The sequence below is a fragment of the Oryzias latipes genome, chromosome 9, assembly GCF_002234675.1.
Source record: "Oryzias latipes chromosome 9, ASM223467v1".
Classification (NCBI taxonomy): Eukaryota; Metazoa; Chordata; class Actinopteri; order Beloniformes; family Adrianichthyidae; genus Oryzias; species Oryzias latipes.
Window position 1 is genome coordinate 23309197 of NC_019867.2, and position 12097 is coordinate 23321293.

The 12097-nt window shown below is 39.6% G+C and overlaps 1 non-coding gene across 1 annotated transcript; it reads right to left on the reverse strand.

The window, feature by feature from the left end:
• Positions 1-11521: 11521 nt before the first annotated feature.
• On the reverse strand, positions 11522-11631 carry mir1306 (microRNA 1306). The gene has a single exon (NR_107135.1). It is a non-coding gene; the product is annotated as a microRNA 1306 (primary transcript).
• Positions 11632-12097: the final 466 nt, after the last annotated feature.

Sequence of the window (12097 nt, forward strand, 5' to 3'; positions counted from 1 at the left end):
ACATTCCATTCCGAGGATAGAAACATCAAGCGCATGTTCGTCATCCAAAATACCCAGAACAGCTACAGTTAAAAACCCCCAACTGTTTCCCAATTAAAATAATGGTATAAATATGAGTATTAGTAGTCCCTTTCAAATACTTCAAGCACAAAACAGTGACGGTGGTAAAAGATGGTTTAAAATACTGGGAGGGGGGATTCCTGCTGCGTTTTTTTATTCCTTTGCAGTCTAAGCATGCAGGTTTTTTCTGCTCTCCGACAGTTTTCTAATTTTTGTGCCATAATAAGAATGCATCTAGAGAGGTAGACATTATGTTTCTTCTGTTGGGTCCACGAGTGTATTTAGCTCTACCCTCTCATGTACCAGCTTGACCACTGAAGACAAAAACAAAAAGAAAGATGTGAGAAGCTTCACCTGCACTATATTGCCATTAGGTTTCAGTGATGCACGCCTCAATGATGGACGCTGAGAAATGTTGGACAGTAACTGGGTTTCAGTGCTGTGATTCTAAGCCATTCCAGGACTTAAACGTCAACAGTGCAGAGGGGCTCGCTCCCCGGCTGGGCCGACTCCATGATGGTTATTTTGGGTTTTTTTCTTGTTTCCTCCTGAAACAGAAGCAAACAAAAATATAATTTGTCATGTGGTGGAGGAAAAAATAAAGATTTTTTTCCGCTCAGATGCAAACACTCCCATTATTGTCCTGACCATGGCACCATCAGAGTTCTCACAGGCCACAACCCAGGTAAAGCTGGGTAAACCTCACATTTTTTACTGTGTGGAGAAAACTGCAACAATCCTGTAAACATTAGCCGTAGCTCCGCTAGCTTGTAGCGCCTCCCACTATGAAAAAATGAGACTGACAATACAGATACGGTCTGTGACAGTGGGAGCATGGGTGTCGTTTAGAGTCTAAAAACCTTTTTTTTTTTTTTAAATGTATTTTAAATGTCATGTACAGAGGTTTTGCCGCAGGTTTTGAGTGTAAGGCGCGGCGCGGCAGTCAGGCAGCAGTGCTGCGATGTTCAGATTTCTGAAATAAGGTCCAGTTGAGTCAACCTATCAGGAACTCTGCTTTGGCCTGTGACGTGTTGTCGTGATCAGTGGCTCGAGTCCAAAACTAACGGGGAGAATCTGAGTTTCCTCCTGAACTTCTTGAGGTCTTTCTTATTGGTATCGAGACAAAATAAGAAGTTCCTCTTACTTTGATTCATGCTTTTTCCCCTTCCACTGACTAACAAGGGACAGAAAGTTGTCTAAGTGGGTAACAGAGAGACTGGGGTACCGCTGAAAGTGGCTGTCATTCAGACCCAGCTCCTGCAGTAGATGGAGAAGTTTCACCGTACTGGCAGAGTCTCTGAATGATCTCATGAACCCAGACATGGAGACATGTTTACTGATGCTTTTCTAGAACTCTTCAAAAAATAAACCTCATGTCTAAACGTCATCTGTGTCTTCCATGCATTATAAAGCAACAAATTTGATGTGTAATTCATGTTTGGTGCGATCGCAGCATAGAGCAGTTATGGCCAGAAGTGTAAAATAAGCACAAATTATAAAATACAATTCTGGAATAGAAGCAATTTGTGTTATTCTAGGTAAGAAAAAAGGGAAAAAATTATTTATTATGTTAGGAACTGTAAAATACAATTGTAACAATTAAAATGAAAGAACTTACTCTCTGAGCTGCCAACTTCATCATTTCTTCCTGTAGTTTGTTCAAGATATGAAGGTTAGGCTTGTTCTTTTTGGCGTACTGCTGAAGCTCAATCACACTCTTATCAGAATTCTCCTGCAGAACATGTTTTATTTTAAGTACACATTTGCACAAAGGAAACAGTTGCCGTGTCTGTGGATAAATTCATATGATGACAGAGTGGGTCGGACAGATTTAAACCCATCAGACTGCTTACCTTTTTGACCATTTTACTGCTCTCCCTGCCATACATACGCAGCAGAGAGCCCCAGTTCTTAACATGCGGGTGAAGCATCTGCAAGATCTTCTGAGATGCTAGCTGTTTGCCGACCCTCTTATTCTTACCTGTTAGTAAAAAGAAAAGTACAAACATAAATAAAAATATCGATGTTGGTAAAAGGAAGAGCTAGAATTGATAAACCAAACCAGTATAAAAAAAAACAAGCTTTTTTTATTTTTATGTTTTTAATCCTCTATGTAATGTGTCCATGATAGAATATAAAGGTTGAAGGTTCAAGTCCACTTACACCAGCCCCGTACTGTATGTTTCCCACATGTCATCACATATTCACTCCTCTGATTTTTATCTGGTATAACCTCAAACTTAATGCTCGTGTCCCCCATCCCATGGTTTCTAAAACAAACAACAAACATCACGTCAATAAAAAGGACCATTTGAAGAGCAAAAGGAGATTGAAATTTATGACTTATACAAAACCTTTTAAGGCACTCATGAAGAATCTGATATGGCGAAAGTAGACCCGCTTTGTTGGTCAGCTCATACACTCTTGAGTCTTCTATACTGATATGATTAAAATACTGTTGGAAGAAGCACAAAGGAGCATGACATTTTTCCTCTTAGAAGTGCAGAGTGTGCACAAAAAAGGAACTTTTTTTTTTTTGCATCAACCTCATAACATCCATAAGAGCCAACCACCAACTTTGGAAACACTTTGTTACTAAAGTCAGTATCAACTGTTGCTATTGACTTTTATCAACAGTAATGTACTTTTAATATGTCTAATAGTTTTTATTAGCTGACATCTACAAATCATCAACATTTAAGTAATAAACTGAAAAATAGTCAATCTTTCTGTCATCTCCATGATGTCGAAAGATTTTGAAAATGATGTCATTCTAAGGTGCTAAATGCAAAAACAAAATATAATCCCAAAAGAATATTGCAGAAAATGATCTGTCCAATGAGAGCTGCTGCCAGGAACAAAACCAGAAAACAATCAGTTTATCCTTTGGTTCCAGAAATGGAAGTATGTTTCAGGGTATGTCAAGTTGCCATAGAAACCCATGCTCTGAACATAACCTGGTCTGGAGCAGGTTTAGTTGAAGGTTAGTTTGTTTTCAGAGAGGTGAAGCAGCATGATGTGTCCATTTGAAGATGATTTAGTGGATGAAGAAGCTCAGATAATACTTTTTCCACCATGAGAGGGTGATAAGACCACATATGGATGTTGGAAAGATGAACTTTTTTTTAATCAGAAATTTATTTTACTTTCATTTAAATTAATTCAACTAAGTAGGTGCAACTTTGGTGCTGCTGTTAGATCGGCACCCCAAGGAATTGTGGGATACCATTCCCTTTGCCTGTCTGGACAGATTTGCGTTTAAGTGTGGTTTTTTGACCAAGTGTGTTTAGTTGTTTAGCTGTGTTTTCAGAGTTATTTGTCCTGTTATGTTTAATTCTTTCTGCACCATGAGTGAGAGGGAGGGAGAGGATGATGAGTTTATTTAGCACCACTACTGTTTAGTAGTGAAATGTTAAAGTTGGAGAAATGATAAATGACATTGTTTCATTCATTTTATTGTTATAAAAATGAGAATATCTGCAGGCTCAAACATATGAGAGTTCAAGAATTATAATAAATTTAACTGTATTGGAGTAATATGACATTTAGTTAGATTAATATGTAAATTTGAGTTGTAAAAAAAAAAATATTTTGTTAGACAGAAATTAGGTTGAATACATTACTTGTTACCAATTGAAGTGATTCATTTAAGTTGGAGATATATATATATATATAGATATATATATCACAATGAAACTGGAAATGAGATGGAAACTTATGCGTTTACTTTGTTATTTTTCTCCAAGTGGAAACTCTTTTTGCTGATGCAGCCGTATCACTTTTGATGGACCTATAATCTTCATACGCCGTCATTAAAATCTCCGACTCCGTCTCACTGAAGTGTAGCGCTCTCTTTTGTTCTCATGGTGACTCGGGATATCAGCGATCCATTGAGAATGTCTTTATGTACTTGCCGTGAACGTACATTAACCCAGGGTTACCAAGTCGAGCGTAATTATGTAACTCATATCTGGTCTTTTGGAACCCACATACCCAGAGTAAGCAAGTTCAGGCAGATTTCAGCCAGAGTTCAGGGTTAAAGTCATGGTAGTTTAAACGTGCTTCCTGGAATACCCCCAGAACTTTAGCTCCAGTGTTTACATTCTTTTGACTACATAACTCTTCAACCGTTTACATGATTAACGGATTTTGTCGAGGAAAAAAAGCGACTTTGTGTCATAATGCAAAACACAACGTTAGTAATGTGTTACATATCTGTGCAAAGCTGACATGAAAAGTCGCTGTTCTCCATGAATCTGTCAGAATCATCAGATTATGATCGCATTAACAGTCGAAGACTTGCCATATGGTCAAAGAGTGTGTGTTGTTTAGGTGTCTTCAGAAACATCGCTGGTGTTACATGGCTAACATAAGAAAAAAGAAAAAAAAATAACACGCCAACTGCATTAACAATCCGATTAAATCCTAAAGCCATACCTCCAGTTCATCCCCTTCTACAGGTTTCTCCTCTGCAGTCTGCTTCACAAAGTCAGGAATGAGGATCTCCAGTGTGGCTCGAGCTGCAGAGGACAGCACAGCACATCACTGACACACCATGTTTCCACTGATTCAATCATGTAGTCACAAGGAATTCAGTCAAGATGATGAAAAGAAATGCAAAAGTGGAATGGCTAAACTTTTTGTTGAGTCAATGAAATATTTGTCAATGTCCTCTTAAGTTAAAATAAGTGATTGAATGCTTTATAACTTAATTAGCAGGCACTACTTTATGGTTTCATGTGTAGCAATCTTTGTGAAATCCCCCCCCCCCATCTTTTTTCCATCATGTCAGTCAAAATCCCAACATTACCAGCTTTATTTTTGGCAAGTTTTTTACTGCTCGCAGTTCCTGTGCCATAAGTGACTCCATCTATTATGACAGATGCGCCAAAGGGTTCACTCGAGTTCTCTGCATGGAAAAACAAAACAAAACAAAAAAAGATTAGAGCAGTTGGACATAAATGTCTAAAACCATGAAATAAATGTATTAAAAAAAACAACCATGCTTTAAAAGGAGCATTTTAATGTGTAAATTGTAACCAGGCTGAGGTTTACTCGTTTGAAACAGTCCCATCACGTGATTCCACTTACCACAGTCAAAAAAGTCATAAACGGGCCGAACTTTCAGGACACGCTGCATATATTCATGTAGGATGCAAACTTCAGACTTCCCATTTGGATTAATGACAAATTCTGTTGAAAATGTACACATTTATTAGGTTAAAAAGTCATTTTAAAAACATTTGTTCACTGGACAAATAGGGGCAGGCATTGAAAGGGATTTTAGAAGAAATTCTTTAAATGCCTTTCTTAGTTGGGGCATCCTGGACTGACAGTGTTATGAGCTTCTGGTTGGCGGGTAGAATAGGTCTTTCGGACTCGGCACGCTTTCTCTTCACGTCTCTGTTGAACTGTCTCCGCTCAGCCCAAGTGCGAAACTTCTTGACAGTAACTTGCTCAAAGTCAAAGCATTTTTCCAGGTACTGGCGAAAATCTTCAAGTTCTGTAAACAGAGTTAAGTGGATCATTTGTTTTCTTAGCAAGGAGGGAAACAAAAAAACAAAAAACACACAGAGCCAAACAGTGTTTTAAACCCCACCTATGGACTCATCCTTGCACACCTCCACCTTGGCCTTGACCTGCCCCAGGGCTCCTTGGGCGGTGTCGCAGGGTTGGGCCTCTTTACTCTGCTGGCTGTTGTCAGTGGTTAAATCTGCCTCTTGAACCGCGGCGGCGGCAACATCCTGCTCGTCCGAGGCCTTTGCCTCTTCACCACAGCCCTGTTCACCCGGCTTGGTGGGTAGCTGCTCGCTGTTTGAGGATAGCTCCTCCTTCAAATTTTTTTCATCCTGTTCTCGCATTTTCTTGTAGTGAAGGCAAGGGATGCTGCTGGTCGGTGGGTCGTGTTTCTGTACAAAAAAAAGAAATTCAAAATTAAAATACTGTTTTACTGAGTCGTGCAAAACTTTTACAGAAACAAAAAATATGTAAAAGTTTCAGTTTGTGTAGAAGACATCTTTTTTTAATAATTAGACCTTTCAATTAATTGACATTGAATAAAAACAATTATGAAGTAAAGTCTAGGGCTGGGAGATAAATCGATTTTTTCAATAAATTTGAATCTGTTTTAGATAATTTATATAAAAATAGATATTTTACTTTCTCAGCTCTCTGCTCTCTTGTGGTTGGAGTTTAGCCCCCCACCCCAAACAACAAGCAGACATGAAAATGGCACACTACCACACTGCTCCCTGTCTGCTTCATCCCTCCTCCTAACCCAGTCTATTGATGGACAGATACCTGCCGCTCATTTTTGTGTCAGAATTTCAACTTTGATGTAATATTTGTCTTTCCAGCAGATCTGGTATAATTGTTACAGCTTAAAATAATAACTTATTCAAATCAGTGCTTGTATCCCCACTTTCTCCACCTCTCTTCCTTTTATTCTCTTCCACTCCGCCCCCCCCCCCCCCCCCACACACACACACACACACATTCTTCCCCTCTCCCTACCCACACACACTAAATGTAACAAATAAATAAAAAATAATAAAGTAACAAAAAGGGGTTTATACAAATTTACACTCTGGTTAGAAAACCAGAGTTTAAATTTGTATATAACCTCTTTTTGTGATAGTAAAACCTGTCCAACATAAAAGGCCTTCAGCTCTAATCTGTTTGCTCAGTTGTTGGACAGAACAAGTTAGAAGAAAAAAAAAAAACATGAAAATGGCAACAAACAAGGAGGAGCTTCTTGTTGCACATGTGACGCGTAAAGCACCCCCACCCCGTGACTTCTGTACACTTTTCCGAAAAAGGTTTTAGTTTAGGCAGACGGAGCAGCGGGACATGTGGCGGTTTTAATGGGATTTACCGGACTCACCGTGAGTTTAATGAAGTGTAATTCTGGAGACAGCTCTGAAGCTACAACGCTATAACGCTATGCTAGAGAGCCGTCCCAATTGTCGCCAAAATGTTGTCCAACTTTAAACCAGTTCACGACCACAAACTAGTTTAAAGTTTAACAATATTAGGATGGAGCGGACTTTAAGATGTGGAGGATAACAACAAATTTAATTCATAGAACATTTATTAAAAACAATATTTTCTAACTACAGTTCACTTTGAATGAAACTATCAGCAGTATTCAACATTACAGAGCCGGTGTTGAACCCTCCCTGGTAAGAGCACTGCATCTCTACTGTTAATGACATCATGGCAAGAATCCAAAACATGTTTTTTGTTATGATTTCATGTAAAAAAAAAAAATCACCTGGAGGCAGAATTAGAAAGCAAGTGCTTCATCTGTTAATCTACAGTCCTCTAGTAAATCTGTCCTTGTTCTTTCAGCAAGTTGTAATTTGACTTTACAGGTTGATGATATTAAAGATGTTTTAATACCATTCATAAATTATTTTTATGCCATTTCATTTTCTTGACACCTCTCCTTGTGTGTGTGTGTGTGTGTGTGTGTGTGTGTGTGTGTGTGTGTGTGTGTGTGTGTGTGTGTGTGTGTGTGTGTGTGTGTGTGTGTGTGTGTGTGTGTGTGTGTGTGCGTGCGCGCGCGCGCGCGTGCGTGCGCGCGTGCGTGCGTGCGTGCGTGCGTGCGTGCGTGCGTGCGTGCGTGCGTGCGTGCGTGCGTGCGTGCGTGCGTGTGTGTGTGTGGCGCGTGCGTGCGTGTGTGTGCGCGCAGGGGGGCGTTTTAGCTGTGGTAATTCTATTTTTTCGTCACATCGCCCAGCTCTGGTAACGTCTGAAGACAATTCTTAAACATGTAATTTCATAAGAATCATTTGTGCTCATATTCAAGTCGTGAAATGTCAAAAACAGAAGGACAAACCAAAAATCTGCATTTTACCCTGATACTGCCAGTTCCAATGAAGTAAGGTCTTGACCAGGTCACCACTCTAGTTTCTCTGTGCAGGTAGACTGGAATGCCCGAGTTATGGAATGTCATGATCCATCCATCTGGAAGAGGCTCAGTAGGCGGACGTCCCCGACCTGAAGCGTGGCGGCAAAACAAAAATTTGTGTGGCAAACTTTACCGACACAGAGGCTGTAAAGACCCACGCCACTGAAATTTGTGTTTTTTTTTGTTTTGTTTTTTTAAACGTGTTCTTGTGACTTTCTCATGGTGAAGGACATATCTAAAGAAAATGGCTTAAAATTGCATTTCTTGTATTTCTTTATTTAAAAATCGCTTTTAATCGAGAACACACAAAAAAGAAAATTCTCTTTGAAAAAGATATTTATGACACACAAAATACGCTGGGCGGGCCACAAGCTCCCTGCTCTTTTCGCCAGAATGTGGGGGGTTCAGTGCCAATAGTCTGGCCCACAAGTCAGGTGAGTTTCCAAATAATTACGGTCGCTCTGCAGAAACTCTGTTCTAGTAAATTAAAGGTTTTTGTTCTTTTAAAATGCAGCGTAATCCCAGTTAACAGACCACTGGGAACGCTTTTACAATCGATCAAAAGATGATTGGAGTGGGACTTCAAAGCTGGAAGAAAAGGTTTCATGTTCTATCAAAGAAAAAAAATCCTCTTAAAATGGCAATTACTAGTAACATGATTTAGGAAATGTTATTTTAGGACACTTGAGAAAAGGTAAAGGTTTATTTATAACTTGAGTTAAGTGAGGTCTAACATGCACTTTATTGCAAAACGTAGTCACTGATTTTACAAGTACCTAAGGTGGATTTTTAGGCTTTTTCAGGGCGTTAAAACACAAAATTAAAAACAAAATGTTTATTAAGATGGGCATGTGCTACAAAAGATAATTAATATTAAAAAAAAGAACAAAAAATTAAATAAAATAACAAAAAGCCAAAACCCTGTATTTCCTCCAAGCTGGGGGACCCAGGCTTGGGCCCTCCTGTGGCTACATTTAGGGAGTAGTGCCAAAAAATAAAAAATAAAACAACCCATCTGCTTTTATTACCCTTAAGACAGAAATTGCTTCCTAATGATACAATAATAGAACTAAAGATGGTGCACCACTCACTCTTCAGGACCGTCTTAATTTTGGTCATCATCGGCTGAACCCCTCCTTCCCCATCAGACTGGTGATCACTGTCGCCGCCATATTTGTCCTCAGCTTGACGCATTTTCTTTGGCATGGGCATGCCCTCCTCCAACAGCGCGTCCACATCTGTGTCAAACTCCACCTGGAACAGCCGGCGGTTAACACGGCAGACAGGGATGTGTGAGAAACTGCAGAGGCGAGAAAAACTCCTGGAAAAAAACCTCAAGAGAAGCCATGACAAAAAGAAGACGACAACAACATCTGGGGAATAAAAACTTTAAGTCTGTGGCTTCCTTTAGGGGCTAAAAGACGTTTAAATGATTTGAGCTCTTGCAGATTTATACTTCTATACTTATACTTCTCGTCCTATGGTAAATAAAAGAGATGCAAGTAAAAGAAAGGATTAAAAAGACATTAAAATGTATGATTCTAAAATGCAGACAGTTCAATTGCTAATGTGCAGCTGAAGCTGAAATGGTCTTTTAGTCATTAAATTAAGATTTCTGGTTTTTTTTAGCCCATCTAAAAGGGTCGTGGGTGCATTAAGTAACTGGTAGATTTTCATATTTTCCCTTCCCAGCATTTAAAATTAAATCTTTATGTTTCCTTTAAGCTTTGTGCAGGAGTATTCAAAATGAACCAGTCAAGCTGCTGTCAAGGAAGAACTGTGATCTTCATCTTCTGTAAAATGGCTGCAGCTGGTTTAAACTATTTGTTCACTGGATTTTGTGTAGGAACCATAAAAATGTGATTGATGAGCTAAACACCTTGGTAAGGCCCCACAATACACCCATCTTTGCAAAAGTTCAGATATTTGCATTTGAGCTCTTGCAAATTTATACTTCTGCCCTGACGTCAGCAGACACGCTGCTGACGTCATGAAATGAGCGGCACCCACAAGGACAGAGTCATCTTAATTCTAGGCAGGAAAAAGCGCTACGAAAATAACTCATTTCGTAAAAAATCAATTTTTAGTGTGCCAAAGGTAATATATTATCATATATATGGATATGGTTTACTCTGAAAGGCTTAAGAAAAGCATGATTAAGGCCCTTTAACTCATAAGTGCAAAAATGGAAGCTTTGAAAATAAATAAAATGAGTCACAATAAATCCGTATTGGAGTAAAGACTCAGTTTTTTTTGCGTCTTAAATGAAGATTTCTTCTATTTTAAAGTCGAAGTCTCTTCTGCCATTCCTCTCTGGCTCTTTTCTGCTAAAAAAAAATATTCCAAATATGTTTTTTTATTTTATTTAGCTAGCTTGGGGGTTTCAATGTAGCGGTCAGTGCAGCTGCCGTAACACTTGTGCTATCCTAGGCACTTTAACACTGGGAGTTGGGTCATCTAGACCCACTAGACAGTGCGCTGAACCTTTTTTCTTCAATGATTTGTGAACCTCTCTGGTGTCCATGGATTACATGAAATCTTTCCACCTTTATCCACCTTTGTCATGGTAGGGAGAACACGTCAATGTAAGGGTGGAGTCATCTAAGATAGCACAAGGGTTAAAAAAGTAATAAATGTGTTTTTAACACGTGACCTAAGGACATTACATACGTCAAGAATTAGTTGGATGTGGTGGAGGGAATCTAGTAGTTTACCAAGAGAGCTTCCTTCAAAATTAAATAAAAAAGTTGTATATATGCTGTTTTGTCTATATGCTGGTTCCTTAAGTTACAGAGATTGTCAAAAATCCTCTTCAAATTGTTTTTCAGTTGAAGGGGTGTTTATATAAAATACAAAAATAACTTAAGATATCTTGTCAGAACAAGTACATTTTTAAACAGAGAAATCATTCCAAAAAGTGAAGAAATACCAAAATATTTGAGCACATTGGCAGTTTCAATTTGGGTTGTAGCTTAAAGATAAATCTACAGATGTGAGACCCAACGTACCTCATAGGGGAAAGCTCCAGAGGCTTCGAGGGAAGCCATGCCCTCAGACTTAAGGCCATCGGTCTCTCCATCCTCCTGCTCCAAGAGGTTTTCGTAGAGGTCATCCAACTCATCCAGAACCGCAAATTCTACCCTATTTTCCATGTCCATCTCAGCCTCCTCTGACTTCCTGCCTGCTGAGTTTCCTGCTCCAGAGCTACCTTCATCAGCTGCCTCTTGCATACTTGCCAGCTCATGCAGTTCTCCATTCAGACTAGCTAAGCCGTTGTCACTTTCTGGCTCTTCACCCTCCCCTGTGTACAACACTCTCCTGTCTTTGCTGCTACTGCTGCTGCTGCTTTCAGTGAAGCTCACACTGATCTTGACATCTCTGAGCAGCTTCAGGTCTGGCAGAAACTTGGTTACTGGGGGAGCGTGGCGAGCGGTTCTTGGGCACGGAGGGTTGGAACTGGCCTCGTTGGTAAGGTGGTTACTGAAAGTAAATGAACCTTTGCCAAGAGGCTCCTGTGTCCCGTCCTCTGGGGTGTACGTGTATCCATCACCACCAGAGCTAACGTCCATTACCTCTGCGTCACTGGACGTTTGCAGGGGAGGTGGTGGAGGTGCCCTGCCCTGTTCCAGGCCGAAATCATCAGGAGGCTCCAATGGGAGCGGGGGCAAAATATCATCTAGCTCCATGTTATTCTACTTAAGAGCTAAAACTTCAATCTGACAGCTATATAAAAAAGGTTTAACTTGATTTGTTTTTTATCTTTGACACCAAATCAGAAAACATGAAGAAACGCATCCCTGTTAAGACCGCGTGCCAGAGGTGTTTTATGCTAAGCTGACTACATTGCTCTTTTCATTAATGTAGACAGCTTTCAAAATCACTGTCTCAATTATTGGAAATCACAATGCATTCAGCTTATGGAATAGAGACACAGGCCACCCTCTGTGATCATCAGGGAGCTAAGGGGGGGAAAAGAAAGAAGGGAAATAAGAAAATAAGATGAGATAACCGTGTGACAACAATAAAACACACCTTAAAAACAGTTCTAAGTGGAAGCAGGACTAAAATTTAAAATACAGAATCGTTTGTTAAATAAAATAGAGCATATTTTTGGTCTACTGATGC